A 13,802-nucleotide genomic window follows, 5' to 3' on the forward strand; every position below is an offset into this window, starting at 1 on the left:
TTTGAGAGGCTCAGGCTGTTTCATATCTTTGAGAATTAATTCCTGTTGACAAATACACTTGCAGTGAATTTTTCAAATACATTTACTATCCTAGCTCAGAATCCTTCTTCTAGGAGGAAGGTGGGGATATAAAGTTAATAAATAAAATCAGACTCAGGATCACTGACATGTTTTCCCATTATTTTTAATGCAAAACTTAACTCTAGAGTGGTGGGTAGATTGGGGTACAGATTACACAGGTCTCTACACAGTATGGCTAGACATGGCTACTCAAGCAAAGAGGTTGTTGAAGCAACAGGCCCTCTGAGACCCCTTAAGTAATCTCTGGGCTAGCAAACGGGCATTCCTACAGCTGGGCTGAACAGCAGACTCAGTCTGTTTGCATCTGTGCAGACAGCAACTTTGATGATGGGGTGGAGACATCTGTCAGTTCTTCTAGAGCCACCTTCACCCACATCTCCAACTCGTGTGGCACCAGAGGCAGGGCAAGAGGCAGCTCTGGGGGGATGGCAGAATCTGAATGCAAGGTGATGAGAGGATTGCCCTCAGACCCAGTCCAATCTACTACAGCCTTTGCTTCAGAGGCAGGGATGTCACTGGGCAAACCACTGAAGTCTTTCTCAGTGCCACCCTTCCCCATTGCAGACCACTGGGCCTCCCCCCTAGATGCCAGCCTTCCTCCTCTTCCACTCTACCAAGAGTTCTCCATAGTGCTCATGGTGTTTACAAAACTAAATGGTTAATAGTTTTACGGTACTTCAATTAACATTTCTTGTCTTTATACTTTCATGTGATGGTTGCATATACTGCGCTGAACACTGAAAAGTACATTCATAGGCTACCATTTCATCACATATATCTAGAACTACTGCATGCTCAGGAGTGAGAGTAGGAAGCATCTAGCAGTAGTTCTATCTATCCTAAGATAACTTTGGATGCTTCTGAGATTCAGAATAACTCCTGTATGCTGGAAAAGAAATGGATGGTCATTATCAAATGGAGAACGCACACTTTCTCTTATTAATTGACCATATATTCTCCAATTTCACTTCACCTCTGAGGACCTGAACATTTTAAATGTTTTCAGATAATTGCAGAGTCATAAGATTGTACAGTGTATTATAATGCAATACACTACATAGCCTGATCCCCTAAGCATTGTTAGGCATACCAACTAATAAATTAACTTAAGTTCACCTAACTGTACGAGGCCAGGCTTTTAAAAGTCTGTCAGCTGTGAGCCCTCTCCATCACCACCCCATCCATTGGCTAAGCTGCCATATGTCATGGAACGTTCATGAATATTTTAACTGGTCACGATGAAGGTATCAGCATTGGAATGCTGACAAATAATGCAGCTTCTGTAAATTAATAAAAGGTCAGTTTAACTAGGAAAAACTAGGCAAAGGAATAAGAGAAAAGGCAAGCAAATTTTGAAAGCTGAGGAACATAAAACCAGGAAACGAGCAAGTAGGTTGAATAGACGTGGCTCAGTTTCCCACCCTGAACTAGCCAATTCTTACTGCAGGCTTCTAATATATGCAGCCTGGTCCTATAGCTCTTTCCTCAGTAGATTCACTGAATGCAGTAAGATTTCCAAGGAAACATTATTTTATTAAAATATTTATCTCCTGCCCTACTGGTGCAAAAGCACCACCCAGGGTGGCTTAGAACATTTAAAATTATAATTTCATAAAAACAACAATATAAAACAACCCAGGAGGCAGTTAAAACCCAAGCTTAAAACACCATCAGCCACTTACGACAACAGCCTGCAGAAATACAATGGTCTTTAGGAAATAATGAAAAACAGAGAGGGAGGGGGCCCACCATGGGGCAAAATGTTCCATAATAGTTATAGCCATTCAGAAGGCTCTCAGTAAATAAACATGAATAGAACTGCGCTATAAATCTGCCTTACCATAAAAAAATAGCTTATCAAAAGCTTATAATATATTGACTTCCGGGAAGGGTGACTTAGCCTGTGCCTGCTTTTGAGACGGGCTCCTGCCTCAAAAGAAGCTTATTCAGATATATCAGTCAGTTTTTTCTTTTTTTTTGACTGATTAAACTTCTCCCGGGTAGGGAGAAACGAAGAGATTAACCTCAAAGCCTATTTTTGTTGGGACGACCAGATCTCATTAATTTATGGGACGAGGTCCAGCCGACGAAGGTGGGACGGATTTTCAACGGCAAGCTCTATCTGATAAAGCGAACGTTCATCTTATCTTCTAAGAGAGAACGCACTAACAGGCAAGCACCCTTCTTTCTATATTTTTCTTTTACTTGACTTAAATTGTTGCTGTTTAAAAGAGATTTGCCAGATTGATCGGTTTTTGACATCTCACTGGGGAGCCATAACTTCTCTCTGCTACGCACTAATTAATAGCTTATCTCTGTTTTTGTTGCAAAAAGCTGTCCTGGATTTGCATTCTAAAGATATACACAGAAGAGGGATTTCTATTCCAGATTTTTATTTTGAAGAATATTATATTGTCTGAGACTACTCTCTTTTTGGTCTATTTTATTTTGACGAATCTGTTTTCTGACGACTGCCATTAATTGTTTCGATCCTGGGAACTGCATTTTGTTTACTTAACTATGGAGAGATAAGGCTGTCTGCTCTGTTTATACTGTGATGTCACCAAGTTTGGAGTATTAACCCAATTGTTGCTGAAATAAGAAGTGGTTTTCCTATATTTTTCTTTTAAAATGGCAATTAAGAAAGTGGCTGAGAATCTGGAAATAACTATGTTTCAGAAAATAATGGATGAGATTGAGATAACGAAACAAAACCTGCGACAGGGTTGTAAGGAGTTGAAAATTGAATTGAGTAAAATGACGCAGGAGATTAAAGATATAGGGGTCCCTGTGAGAGAGGTGACCCTGGAAGGGGTCCCTGTGAGAGAGGAGACCCCGGAGATTGGAACAAACGTGGAACAGGAAAAAGATTTGGAGTCTATGGACTTTAGAAATAAAATCTATTGTTTGGAGACACAGGAGATTAAAGACATAGGGGTCCTTGTGAGAGAGGAGACCCTGGAGACTGGAACAGGGGTCCCTGTGAGAGAGGAGACCCTGGAGACTGGAACAGGGGTCCCTGTGAGAGAGGAGACCCCGGAGATTGGAACAAACGTGGAACAGGAAAAAGATTTGGAGTCTATGGACTTTAGAAATAAAATCTATTGTTTGGAACTCAATGTTATCTCTGAAGAAATTAATGAAGATTCTAGAGATAAAGTTATCAATGGCATGGATAATCTTCTGGACTGGAATGATGTGATGGAGCCCAATATAGAGAAAATCTATGGAATTAACTGCAGCCATGTGACAATGGAAAAATTTTCAAGAGATGACCCAGTGTATTTTGAAAAAAAGAACAGAGATATGATTTTACAGCAGTATTTCAGCAACCTATTCAGAATGGATGGCAAGAAAATATTTGGGATAGAGGTAATTCCCATCAGACTCTTACTATATGACTATGGCTTTGACAGCAAGATTATTATGGAATACTGATAATGGAAGATTGGATACTGAAATTACTGGACTTAACAAGACTACTGAAGATGGAAGATGGAAAATGGAACTAATAGGGATAATAGAACAATGGCTACTGAAATTACTGAACCTAACAGATTCTGATGTGATGGATTAATTGAAATGTTTATTTTGACTATGGTTATGACAATAAGATTATCATAATTAGTAATGAGATGGATTAATCGATATGCTTATCTGGAAAAAAAAAATTGATAGATATATTTCTTAAAGAATTGAAACCTCTCTTTGACTTTTTGTGGAAAGAATAAAGTAATGTTTATGAGATTTGATGATTAAGTAAGATAACTATTGGAGGAAAGTGATTTTATAATATGACTTAAGAGACAGGATTGTTATATATTATAGACTTATAACTGATCTGATCTTTGACAAATGGGAAGTCAATATTTTACTCTTTATTTTTTATTTTTATTTTTATTTTTATTTTTATTTTTTGTTTAACTATTTTTGATTTTGTTTTTTGTCTTTGAATGTTTTATGATTTCGTCTTGTATGTTTTATGAAAATTTGAATAAAAATTATTGAAAAAAAAAAAAAAAAAAAAAGCTTATAATATATTTACTCCATATTTTAGTATACAGGGGTACCCAAACTGGTCTATGGACCACCGGTATTCCATGAGCTTCATTCAGGTGACTCACAGCTTGTTCATATTAAATATTCATCCTGATTTTAATTGTGTTTTTATTGCTTCTTTCTTATGTGTTGTATTTTATTGTATTATCATTTGAATTCTATGGAATGCAAATTGTAATACTATGAAATACAATAAAAGAAATCAAAGACACAATAATTTATTTTTTTTATTTTTTAATTAATTTCATTTATAAACCGCCCATAGCCGATGGCTCCCTGGGCGGTGTACAACATACAATAATACAATAAATGAACAAAATCACAGATAAAAATACAAATTCATAATAACACTAAATGATATTAAAATTCATACAGCATCTAGCACAGGGCAGTGCAAGACTCTTAGCAATTTTGAAGTGGTCTGTGGAGAGAGAGAAAATTTGGAACCACTGATTTAGTAGAATTGTTGTCCCTGAAAGGTGCATATAAAGCAATTGGCATTTGTATAGATCTGAAGAGAATTTAAATATATTATCTCTCTGCAATCCTTAAAAGAAGGCATGATCTGGATGCATAGAATGCAGCAGACTCACTGAAGCTAGTTCTTGTGGGTCTGATCAGATGTGAGATTGCCTGGGAATGTTAGGGATAACACCTTTGAGTTCCAGCCTGGAAGACTGATAGGATATACTGGCAATTCAAGAAAGCCAGTTCATTAGGTTACTGTGTTATCCTCATGTTCTATATGTGTGGAGCAGGATCAAACTGAGAGAATAAGTTAATTGCTAAACTGATATTTCAGGAAAGGATTTCCTGACTTACTTGTGTACAGCACAATCCTAACCACATCTACTCAGAAGTAAATCCGACTGAATTCACTGGGGGTTATGACTGCAGCTTTAACTACTACACTACTCTAGCTTGGCCTTTATTTCTAAAATGGCCCATCCTTAATTTTAAGTAGTATTTACCTCTAGCACGGTTCCCAAACTTTTTTCCCCATGGACTACTGAAAAATTGCTAAGGATCTTAGCAGACCATTTAATATTTCTTCTGTCTGTTGCAGCAATTGTAAAGTGCTCTATCATTTTAACAGTATTTTTATTGCTTCTCTTATTTCTTATGTTGGATTTTATTGTATTACAGTTTGATTTCCATAGAAGTGTTTTTCACACACACACCGTGGAGCACCTGAATGAAGCTCGCGGACCACTGGTGGTCCATGGGTCGCAGGTTGGAAACCCCTGACCTATAGCATTTATATCTTGCCCATTAACAATAAATTCTGTAGGCAATGTACAATATAGAAATATAAGATAAAATGAAAAGATCCACTAAAGCACCAGAATATAGTAGCATACAACCAATAGTGCCCAAGGTCTAAGAAACACTCAAACATGTTTTTAAAACTGAAAAGCCTGGTGAAATTAAAAGGTCATTTGAACAGAACAGGCAAATGTATTGAATCAGACTAGATACCTAGCTCAGTGTTGTCTACACTACAACTTATATGCCAGGTGAGCCTCTCTTGGCAGGGAATTCCACACAACTGTCACCATTGAACAGGCCCTCTTCTTAGTCAACCACCTCACCTCGTTTGGCAGGGGCACCTAGAAAAAGGCCTTTGAATATGATTTTGAGGTCTAGGCAGGTACTGTATATAAGGGAGAAGACAATACTTCAGGTATACGGTCTGCAAATAATTTAGGACTTTAAAGATTAATGCCAGCATTTTGAATAGGGCCCAGAAATCAAATGGAAGACAATGCATTTTTGGAGAGAAGTTTTCCAGGGGAAAGGTTGTGGTTGGTGAGTTCCAAGGAGAAGCATGGAAGAGTAACCAATTGTTGGCAAAGAAATGGTGAACTAGGTATTTGGATGTAAGTGAAGTCAAACTGGAAACACTACACTGTTGTAAATAAAGTCACATGTTTGGGGATAAACAAGAGTGAGTCAATTAACAGTGTTGAAGTACAGTAGCTAACAATCCGAATTTGATCAAGAATACTGTAGCATGAATTGGAGAGACAAGAGAAAGCAAAACTCAGCAAACAAATTGGCTCTAGAAATTGAAATTAAAATTAAAGGACCAAAATCCCCATGTAACAGGTATAGTGATCAGGTTGTCCACAATCACAAAGCACAGAAATGGGTAAGGGTCCAGGAAAATATCAGGAGCTACATTTTGGGAAATTCTACTGAATGGGCAATCCCTAAAAGACTGGCTAGAGGGCTGAAGATAGTTTAAAGATTAACTGGGAAAATGGTCCACAACAGACTTTTAGATGGATGTCTTCAATAATTTGAATGCTGCTCCCATATTTAAAATATTTGTAAGCCACTGTGAGTACACTGCAGAAAATTAGGATAGAAATAACAAGTTTTTCACACAGACATAAGATCAATGCAGCAATCAGAAATGCATTATAAATACAATATATATGCTCATTCTTTATAGTTTCGGTTAAACTCTCCATCCCCATCCTTAATTACTATGTACTGTACAAGTGTTATCCTGAAAAGACTGTGGTTTCCTTTTAAACTGACTCCTCCCTCAACACCTTGGCATGCTTGCAAAGACTATAAAAAAGAGCAGCCAGCTCCCTTGTTATGACTAATGTGGTTTTATAGAAACGTTCACAGGCTCTCAACAGATTATTAGAGGTGCAATGCAATCCTAAACATACTGACTTAGAATTAAGTCCCATAGCTCCAGGGAAGGGCCATAGTTCAATGGTAGAACAGCTGCTTTCCATGCACAAAGTACCAGGTTTAGTCTCTGGCATCTCCAGATGAGGCTGGGAGATGCACCATCTGAAAACCTGGAGAGATGCTGCCAGTCAGTGTAGACAATACTGAGCTAGATGGACCAATGGTCTGAATATTGGTAGTTTTTTAAATATGTGGCAGAATCTCACTAGAGTAGCATTTTTCACCACTTGTAAAATATATCTCACTGTACTTCTCTATGTCCACCAACACTAAGGAATGGAGTATTATTTTTTATTTTTTAGATTTATACCCCGCTCTTCCTCCCAGTAGGAGCCCAGGGTGGCAAACAAAAGCACTAAAAACACTCTAAAACATCATAAAAACAGACTTTGAAATATATTACAACAACCTTAAAAACATAATAAAACAAAGTTTCTTTAAAAACATTTTTTTAAAAACGCTTCAAAAACATATTAAAAAGCCATTCCAACACGGACGCAGACTGGGATAAGGCTTGTAGAAAGAGGAAAGTCTTCAGTAGGTGCCGAAAAGATAACAGAGATGCTGCCTGTCTAATATTTAAGGGGAGGGAATTCTAAAGGGTAGGTGCCACTACACTACAGGTCCACTTCCTATGTTGTGCGGAGCTGACCTCCTGATAAAATGTATCTGCAGGAGGCTCTCATCTAGCGTAGTGATCGACTGGGTATATAAAGGGTAAAACGGTCTTTCAGGTATCCTGATCCCAAGCTGTATATTTTATTTATTTATTTAATTTGTATCCCACCCTTCCTCTCAGCAGGAGCCCAGAGCAGCAAACAAAACACTAAAAAACTTTAAAACATCATAAAAACAGATCTTAAAATACATTAAAACAAAACAGCATTAAAAACATTTTAAAAAACAACCTTAAAAAAGGGTTAAAACATTATTAAAAAACATATTAAACAATTCTGACACAGATGCAGACTAGGATAGGTCTCAACCTAAAAGGCTTGTTGAAAGAGGGCTTTGTACATCACCTTGAACTTAGCCTGGTAGCTAATAGGTAGCCAGTGCAATTCTTTCAGAAGCAGGGTGACACGTTAGCGATACCCTGCCCCAGTGAGCAGTCTCACTGCTGCATTTTGCACCAGCTGCAGCTTTTGCACCAACCTCAAGGGTAGCCCCACATACAGCACATTCAAATAATCCAGTCTAGAGGTTACCAGTGCATGGACAACAGTGGTCAGGCTATCCTGGTCCAGAAACGGCTGTAGCTGTCTTACCAGTCCAAACTGGTAAAAGGTACTCCTAGCCACTGAGGTCACCTGGGTCTCTAATGACAAAGATGGATCCAGGAGCACCCCCAGGCTACGAACTTGCTCTTTCAGAGGGAGTACAACCCCATCCAAAGCAGCCAACTGACCAATTATCCAAACTCAGGAACCACCAACCCACAGCACCTCTGTCTTGCTAGGATTCAGACTCAGTTTATTGGCCCTCATCCAGCCCACCACCAATTCCAGGCAACGGTCTAAGGTTTGCACGACTTCTCCCAATTTGGATGCTACAGAAAAATAGAGCTGGGTATTGTCAGCTTATTGCTGACACTCCCCACGGCATTCAGGAATCTTCCATTAGTCTCCAGGGGTGGACTATCTTAATCTGTCCACCACTCCTGCAGGGGAAGATCAGAGCTATATCTAAACTTCACCAGGAAGTGGGCTGACCATGACAATGGGGTGACATCCACCACCCTCATCTCCAGACCACCCCTTCCTCCATCTGGATCAAAACCCAAGTTGAGGGTGTGCCCTGCCCTATGCGTTGGACCAGTGACAACTTGAGACAGCCCCATGGTTGTCATGTAGGCCATGAAGTCCTGAGCTGGAACACTAAAGGCAGCCTCAGCATGGACACTGAAATTACCCAAGAAAGACTATCATTCTGGGCTCCTCCCATACCACAGCCAAGACCTCCTCCACCAGCTTGGTCAGAGAAGCTGCCTGTCAGCAGGGTGGACAGTACACCAGCAGCAATCCTAGTTTCCTGTCTCCTTAGTCAGATGCAGGTCCTCACAACCAGCTCCAAGACAGAATGGTTTCCTGGTGAGATATGGATGTTTTGTACACCACAGCAGCTCCTTCCTCCATCCCTGCAGCTTGTGCTGGTATTGCACCCAATATCCAGGTGGGCAAAGCTGGGTCAGATCAACTCCTCCCAGCTCACCCACCCAGGTCTCGGTAACGCAAACCAAATTGGCACTTTAATCCATGATGAAATCATCAATGAGTGTGGTCTTATTTACTAATCTGGCATTAAACAACAGCACACACAGGCCAGTGGGCGCAGCAAATGAGCAACGAGGAACCCATTGTAAGAATGAAATAAGACTGAAATAAGAATGTAGATGGCTTTCTAAGTCAAACGTTGGGAGTCAAATACCCTGAGCAGCAAGGAGGAAATTACATTGTTCTTAATCAGAAAGCAATGCGAAGCAGAGGATACCTGGAGACTGTTTTTTAATTCTAATTTAATCTACAGGTACAAGAAGTGGGGTTCATAAATATCCATCCCAAGAGTTTTCCTGTGGCCTGTCTTCCATCCTGCCCTGTCTACCATCCCAACTCTAACGTAGTTCCATTATGTACTGTAGGCTTTCAAAGTTTTGAACTATTCTACATGTGGAAGGGAGAGACTGGCTCACCCAAGTACACAAGGTTTTCAGCCCAGGATGGAAGGAGGTCAGGACACTGCAACAGACCCTTGACTGGATTTACACCCTGTTAGTCACACACGTTGAGGAGCAGTTCCACTTAGGCTGTTCAGTAGGCTTGGTGAAAATCAAGTGTGCATGAAATGGGGGGGGGACTTTAAAGGGCAGCCCAAAGACCAAATTCAATATTACTTTGCAACATCAAAGAGAGGCTGGTTGGCAACATCTGTGAGAAGAAAGAAATAAACAGCCATCCTCATTCCACCCCAAAGGAACAATCTGGATAGACCGGACCTCATTGTTAATAATAATAAAGTAAAGCTCTAATTGTTCAGTTTATTCAGCCTTTGACTGGCACATCATGATGAAATTGTGCCAAACTTTTCAGGATGCAGTAGACTTTCACATTAATGTCTTTCTCTTTCACTGTTGAATATTGAGAAAAAGCTGGAATTTTAGACATCTGGAAAATGGAGTTTTTGGCACAAATATATGTAAAGCAGCTTGTTTTTCATATCACCCAAGCCATGAGACAGCCTAAATTCTTTCAAACAGATACTTGGTATGCCTCTCTCCTTTCTCCCTGACATTTAGTTATTTGCTTAACAAAAAGATGAAACTATAAAAACCATCTATGATGAATCAAAGTTTTATTCAGGTTAGAGTCATATGTACTGCAGGAAATGCTTTTTTTATGTTGATTAGGGTTAGCCAACATGTAATCCTCCAGATGTTGTTGGACCAACTCCAATAATCCTTGATCTTTAGCCATACTGATTGGGGCTGATGGAAGTTGTACAAAATCTGGAGAACACCGTGTTGGCTATCCCTGATGTAAGCCATTAGCCACAGCAACCCAGTTAATCAAGCTGAAATCCAGGCTCTACTAACATTATGTAGGTGTTTTCTTTTTGTGTGGTTGTTGTGCCATAAACTTGGGAATGCTGCAGGAGTCTGCTTTTTGGACACGAGGCAGGAAGTTGGACTGGGGTCTGAGGGAAAGGCCAGAATACCACAAGGAGTCTGTCTCCCAGCCCCAGAGGATAGGGCCTTCCCAAGCCAGCTGCCTTCCTGCACTCAGGCAAAGAAAGAGACCTGGGACATCCAAAAGTACATTTTAAATGGGCGAGTTGAAAGGCACTGTGGTATAGCATATTAGATGCTTTCAAACAATTCAGTGCCACATGCATCCAACATGTGATAGGGAGATAAATATTTAAAATAGTTTATTTAGTACTTTAGAGAGCTTGAAAGCTCTGTCTTCTGCTCTGCAACGTAGAACTTGTATTCCCTGCAAGGCAGAGCTGTATCTCCATATTTGAAAAGTGCTGAGGCAAAGGGGACAGCAGTACCAGTTTTCCCTAAATGGAGTTCATGGCTGAAGTAAGATCTGATTTGACCTTACAGCTCCCACTTTTAGCTGTTACTTTAGCTCTAGAGGATGACTTTAGTGCAGCCTGGTGCCTTCCAGGAAAACCGTTCCTATTCAGCTGCAGCCAGCATGGCTATGCTGGTTGGGGCTGATGGGAGATGGAGTACTAAATATCTAAAAGAGCACCAGGTTGGGGAAGGCTGCTCTAGCTATTCCAAGGAAACATGCTGGAAATGCTAAGAAAAAAAGCTTGAAAACTGGAATTTGGGTTTACAGTGGGGCACCTATCCATTTTACCATGCATATGATCGGTTTGGGCCAACAAAATATTCAGCACAGACTGACATTGACACCCAAGTAAACTGAGTTCCACCATGGTCAGGCAGCCACTGGAGGAGCCTCTCTGCATATACTAGCTTTCAGAATCTGTTATGCAGATGTATTGATAATGTTGTCCTCGGTCAATCTTTGCAGCTGCTAAAAACTACAACACAGGGAGCAGTCTCTGGGAGCTAAAATTTAATTCACTGGCAATCCTGGTCCAGAAGCCAATGTCACTTAGAAGAAACTGAGAGCATAACCCTTCCCTCCTCCACTATTTCCCACTGCAGCACCTTCCCTCCAGTTGTTATACTGCTAAGAAAGGTGTTCATAAAATCTAATATAAAACACAAGAAATTTAGGATGAACTTTTATGACCTTTATTTCTTATTTAATTTCTACATTATGGCAACATAAAAACTAAATTTATCCAAGTATCAGCTACTGTCAAGAGCTTATATTCATGTACATCAACATGAAAACTGCTACATTTACTTAAATGCTGACACATGTAGATGCATGTTGCAGTTTTCAATTTACTCATACAACAAAATAGGAGTTAAACATTAACAATTATTGTATCTCCACATTTGTATAATCTTAAAAAAAATGGGATGTTACCATTTTATAATCTGTTCAGTCTTTAGTAACAACACTAAAACAATAGCAACCCATCCCCTAAAATGTATATTAACATTTTTGGCATACAAGAGGTTTTTTTGCAGACCTTACTAGGAGGAATAAAAGGATTATTTAAGATTCTTTAGTATTGTACTCTTAAGCCTCAAATACACAATTAACATAATCCAACCATAAGTTAAACATATTTACTGTAAATTCCCACTTATTTTAGTGTGAAAGTAAAGCACATGCTTAATATGCTCCCCTTGAAGTTAAACGTGCCGGACTAGTTCATACCCAATGGTTGTATTTGCATAAACTGAAATGAGCATGAGCCAGCCTTGGGTTTTCAGGCTCCTCCCTCTCCCATGTTCTCCTTCCACATAGCTAGGATGGAGTTCGGAACTTTGGCTTCTGCTTTTCGTTAACCACAGTTTGTTTTATTGCCCGGACCAACAAACTGTGGTTAACATTAACTGTGGTTTAAAAAAGACAATAATGCTGGGAAAAACAGAAGGGAGTAGAAAACGAGGAAGGCCAAACAAGAGATGGATTGATTCCATCAAGGAAGCCACAGACCTGAACTTACAAGATCTGAACAGAGTGGTTCAGGACAGATGCTCTTGGAGGTCACTGATTCATAGGGTCACTATAAGTCATAATCAACTTGAAGGCACATAACAACAACGTTAACCAGAGTTTGTTGGTCTGGACAACCCCACACTGGTTAATTAGAAGCAAAAGCTCCAAATTCCTCCTCCCAATGACACGGAGGGGGGCTGGGAGAGAAGTGTGAAAGCCATGGTTTGGTGAGCTGAGTAGTTTACTTTTGGCATAATCCACCGTGAGTACTTCTAGTGCAAATCTCACTAGGATCAATGGGATTTACAAAGGAGCACAAGTTTCAACCAAGCCGGCACAGGATTAATTCCTGGTGAATTCATCCTTTGTTAAAAATTTACCACAATAAAATGTCCTTGAATGCAATTTTAATTTTAAGAAAAAATAGAGTAAAGGGAGGGGGACTCAAAATGGAAAAATATTTTGTAGAATGACTTCACCTTCTCTTGAAAATAATATTGGGTTTGTTATGCACTGTCTTTTGTTGCTGAGGGGGGCGGAGAGAAAAAATATTTGGTCAGAAGGATTGAGTAAGTAAGAGCATCCCATTGAAGTTAGAGAAGTTTCCATTTATGGGAAAGCATATGTACATGGGGAAATAGGATGGGAAGGCATCTACTCCATGTGAACAATTGATGTGTGCCTATATTGCCTCTTGGTGTGCCCTTTCATCCTGCTCTCTGTCACCTGTGGGTAACTGCCCCCAGTAGCCACCATCCAAAACAAAACAGAGCATGCACAACTCTGTATTGGGTTATGGCTAGGATATAAATAGAATGGCTAGGATGTAAATAAAACAGAAGGAAGGAAAACTTCCAAGTAAGCCTGCAGGCAATTTGACTGCCTATGCTTGCTCTGTCAGAATAGCATCAAATTCCTACTGGACTGAGGCCCCTGCATATCAGCAATCAATGAAAAGGTTGTTACTTTTGAAGAAGTTACATGCATACTTTGGTTCACTGAGGCAATTATGTGCTTTTCCAATGCACAAATAAACTCTGAACACTCTGGCTTGTCAGTAATTCTTAAAACTTTTAATCAATTATTTGTCAGATAATTTGGGGATCACTGCACCTACTATACCAGCAGAAAAACTTATGGGCAGTATTCAAAGAAAGAAAGAGTTGCACTAATACAAGAATTGGTGCAAGAGCAATGCGATTTCCCCGCCTCCCTCCACGCATGTTCCGAAGGGCTTGGGAAAACAACAGATTTAGGGGGTAGATGAGGAAAGAACAGTGGGAGAAATCCTGGAGCTAATCTGACATTGAATACAACCTTATGTGTTTTGCTAATAGCTTGACAAATATGTTGCTC

The 13,802-nt window shown here is 39.7% G+C and overlaps 1 protein-coding gene across 3 annotated transcripts in view; it reads right to left on the minus strand.

Annotated features, from left to right (window-relative positions):
* Nucleotides 1-11,656: 11,656 nt before the first annotated feature.
* Nucleotides 11,657-13,802, minus strand: part of IL17RD (interleukin 17 receptor D) — a 113,690-nt gene continuing 111,544 nt past the window's right edge. For all 3 annotated transcript variants that reach the window (XM_061618279.1, XM_061618278.1, XM_061618277.1), the window contains one exon: nt 11,657-13,802. This exon is cut by the window's right edge and continues 1,904 nt beyond it. The gene's annotated coding sequence lies outside the window, so the exon portion shown is untranslated.

This window comes from Rhineura floridana, chromosome 3 (genome assembly GCF_030035675.1).
Source record: "Rhineura floridana isolate rRhiFlo1 chromosome 3, rRhiFlo1.hap2, whole genome shotgun sequence".
In the NCBI taxonomy this organism is placed as follows: Eukaryota; Metazoa; Chordata; class Lepidosauria; order Squamata; family Rhineuridae; genus Rhineura; species Rhineura floridana.